This window comes from Gopherus evgoodei, chromosome 2 (genome assembly GCF_007399415.2).
Source record: "Gopherus evgoodei ecotype Sinaloan lineage chromosome 2, rGopEvg1_v1.p, whole genome shotgun sequence".
Lineage (NCBI taxonomy): Eukaryota > Metazoa > Chordata > Testudines > Testudinidae > Gopherus > Gopherus evgoodei.
The window spans coordinates 276,596,685-276,600,551 of record NC_044323.1 but is presented as its reverse complement, the minus strand read 5'-3'; the positions used below and the strand labels follow the sequence as shown (position 1 = coordinate 276,600,551).

Genomic DNA, 3,867 nt, shown 5'->3' with positions numbered 1-3,867 from the left:
AACCAACACCCTGCCGGACAGTCACTGACCATCCCGGCGCATCGTCCTCTAACTGGTGGGTGCTACAATTTGGCCTTGCCAAGAGAGAGAGCGCTACCAGAAGCCCCATGGGAACAGATCCTGGCTCTCAACTCTGCCCTCCACGGGCCCCTTCCCTAGGCTGCCTATCAAAGCAAAGATGCTCAAAGTAGCCATCCCCTGTCATTTGCATAAACTGAAGACACAGACAGGCCACTCAACCAATCTTCTCCCCGCTCCCTAAGACAACAATCTTCTAGCTGGCCAAGCCAAGAGCTCTCTTGAAACCACAGCCTATGCAGTTTTGGACACCCAGAGCACCTTTCTTTGGCACCAGAGACCAAACTGGAGAAGGTCAGCGGTGGGGAGCCGGGCTCTGCAACGAGGGCTGTTTCCTGAACCCCAGGGCCAGTCTCACCATTCTTCAGGGAGCGGGAGCATTGACATGCTATTTTATCAGACCACTCAATAGTTTTTTCAGGTCCTTATTTTTGGTAAGCACTAACACTTTCTGCAATTGTGTCTTGAAGTACTGAGACTGAAGGAGTCTCGCAGTGTAAAACACAAAACACCCACATACGGTGGAGATTGGAGAAATCAAATCACGTTAATATCACGGTATGATCGGCCCTCAAGGAGACGCTGCCTGCCTATTTCTTTGCGTCCGTTTAGTGAAGCGCTGAATTTAATCGCTCGATCAATTACTCACTGATAAAGAAGGCAAGCTAAGAAGGTAAATGTTTGCTCAAAACCGCAGAACTATGCCTGAATACCAACAAGAAAGACAGTGCTTCGAACTTTTCAAGACAAGTAAAGACAGGAGCCAAGAGGATGCATTGTGCTGCAAGTACGGCAGCGTTGAGGTCAGCGCTCGCGATGACCGAAGAAAGGAGCATGTCAAAAGCAAGCAACACGAGAAGCTTAATGAAGAAAGTGAGCTTTGGGATAAACAGTCAATATGAGGAGCTTCAAGTGGGCTTTTAGCCAAAGAGAGCCCAGAGCACGAGCATGTCAATAACTTTGGGCATGCTCTTTGTTTCCTCGGACAGTCACCGTTAATTGCTGAGGGGGCGGCCTCTTAGTGACTTTGTGCAGCAATAGTGTCCAGCAGCAAAAACCCTTCCTAATGCGGACAACCTGATTCGTAAGGTTCTGAAAGGTAATGATGAGTAGCAAAACTGATGCAAGGAATGGATGGAGATGTGGCGTCTAGTCTGATTTTTCAGGAGTCTCCCGATGCTTTGGGCCTTCCAAGTCTTGGCCGTCGGTTACCGTTAGTTGATTTCAAAGTGAGAAAGCCTCGGTGCTTTTGTGCTGAGGAGACATTCGCTCCCGCTGCTCACAACTGTTTTGTCCCGCAGCCATAACTAACAGGGTTGAGATGTACCAGCTCTATTGGCCACAACTGATACAACTTCTGCATCCTACAGGGACAAGTTTGCCTGGGACGTTAAACTCACTCAGAAGCCGGAGCTGCTGCCCATTATCTGTCCTGCTCATCTGGTTTATGTTGCGCTGTCAGCATCTACTGCTACAGAGGAAATGAAAGAAGTTCAGTCTTGCATCATTAGATTCAGGGCCATTTGCCAGCAGGCGAACAATTTGAAGGCCTTGTTTTACACAGAGCCAGACCAGTGCAGAGGCCCCCTGTTGTGCCACGTGGGGAGAGGAGCTGGTATTTTCCTGCCCGTCATATAAATAACGCCTCGACTGTGCTAATGCGTCTCCTAGATCATCCTGAGTTTGTTGGTTCTCAAGCAGAAACTCTGAAGAGACTGGCCACTAAGCAGAATGACTGCCAGATTCTGTGCACCAAGGTGATGTTCACTGTTGCAAGCTTGGAATCGCTGCGTGACACACAGAAAACACTGGCGTTTTCTCTGCCTACTGCCAAGACGTTTGCCAACACAGATGTTTAATGGATCCTGACAACCAAAATCTCAGCTGAATTGAGCACAAAAGCGGAAGGAGAAGCAGACAGCGAGAAAACCCAGCTGTTTCTGGAAATCCTTCTGACCCTGGAACACAAGAAAACCAAAAAAGCATTCAAAACCTTCCATACAATGCTCAGCGAGAACTGGGAGACGAGCGTGACCCGTAATCTGAACCCCAAGGTGCGGGGGGCCGAAGATTCTTTTTGGAACGTCCTCTGCCAGGTGTTTCACCCCCTTCTTCAAGGTGAATTTTGCAGCCGACTGCGGCCGTTCTGCCAGAGTGGTGCAACTATTTGCCACTAAAGATGAATTTTCAAATCGGAAAGGAGAATTTACTACTTACATAAACTTGCCTACCCCTGACAATGCAAAACTGGATGTGCTGGCTTTTTGGAACAGTCATCAAGACACACTTCCCAACTGCAGCAAAGAGGCACCGTGAGCTTTGAGTGTACCCCCTTATCTATTGAGGCAGAGTGTATAGTTTCAAAGATGGACTACCTCCAAGCCAGCATGAGGCTCAACCTGAGCGAGGATAGCTTGAAGAAAATTCCCTGAGCGTACGCAAACCAGGATTATGGAAAAACTACTAGCTCCGAGAGAGACAAAATATACCTCTGTACATTAAAAGAAAGTTCCCATTTGACTGTCATAAAATGCTTATCTTGCAAAATGTTTTCCTTCCCCTCCTTCCCCCCACCCCAATTTTTCACAGTTTTTAAATTTTTTTTTTGATATTTATCCTGATTCCATGCCGGTTTGAAGCTTTGGAAAATAAACACTGAAAAATTCCCAGATTTTCTTCTTTACAGGTAAAAACGGGAAACACAGACCACTACTTCAAAGCAGGGTTATAGAGCCATAGGTTTTCCTTTGAACCGAACCGGAGTCCAGATAATCCCCCTTACAATTTCTAAGGGCTATTCACCTGGATGAAGGTCGCTCAGCGGCGTTTAACTTAAAGCTGGGGACATGGTCTAGGCTTCTCAGAGAGCAAGAATGGTGGGAATCCTGGCTACTATGCGGCCCATCTCAGCTTTGCCACGCGGGAAGAGACAAAATCTCCCCAAGCGCCAGTGGCTCCGGGGGTGTTAGCAGGGAAGCGTCATCCATTGCTTCCAGCATGGAGGACAATTGGCAGGTGCCATGGGGAGAAGCATTGTCAGACTCAGTGAAGGAAGAAGAAATAGCTATTCAGATGAAGCAGAAGAAGCAAGAGATAAAAGACCACCTTTTTATGGGAAACCTGCTGATTGCAGAGCCGAGGAGCAAGGACATCATGGAGACACAGTAATGTGCACAAAGAAAGCTCTTCTCGGAAGCCTGCTGATAGATACCACCCAGTCACACAACAGCTGAAAGCAGACAGAGCATTTCACTGCTGACAACTCAGCACACCAAAACCACAAGGAGCACAGCTCCCAGGGGGAGAACACCCATTCTTTTCTTCACACCCAACAGAACAAGTTCAAAGCTAACCACTCAGACTGTGTTTCCTTCCCCTGCTCTTCTCAGGAAGAGCAAGACACTCTTCCACAGCAGAAAGCAGCTGCCACAGAACAGCACTCTCAGCCATTGTCATGCTCAGAAAGAAACACTACAGTTCCTCATCGTGGTTAGCAAGGCCAGGCTTTGACAACCACCCTTCTCCAGTCACCAACTAGAAAAATGATCCCTGAAAGCACAGCCTTAACCAACACCCTGCCGGACAGTCACTGACCATCCCGGCGCATCGTCCTCTAACTGGTGGGTGCTACAATTTGGCCTTGCCAAGAGAGAGAGCGCTACCAGAAGCCCCATGGGAACAGATCCTGGCTCTCAACTCTGCCCTCCACGGGCCCCTTCCCTAGGCTGCCTATCAAAGCAAAGATGCTCAAAGTAGCCATCCCCTGTCATTTGCATAAACTGAAGACAC

The 3,867-nt window shown here is 48.3% G+C and overlaps 1 non-coding gene across 1 annotated transcript; it reads right to left on the bottom strand.

Moving 5' to 3' along the window:
* Positions 1 to 3,429: 3,429 nt before the first annotated feature.
* On the bottom strand, positions 3,430 to 3,643 carry LOC115647355. Its single transcript, XR_003999303.1, has one exon. It is a non-coding gene; the product is annotated as a small nucleolar RNA U3 (small nucleolar RNA).
* Positions 3,644 to 3,867: the final 224 nt, after the last annotated feature.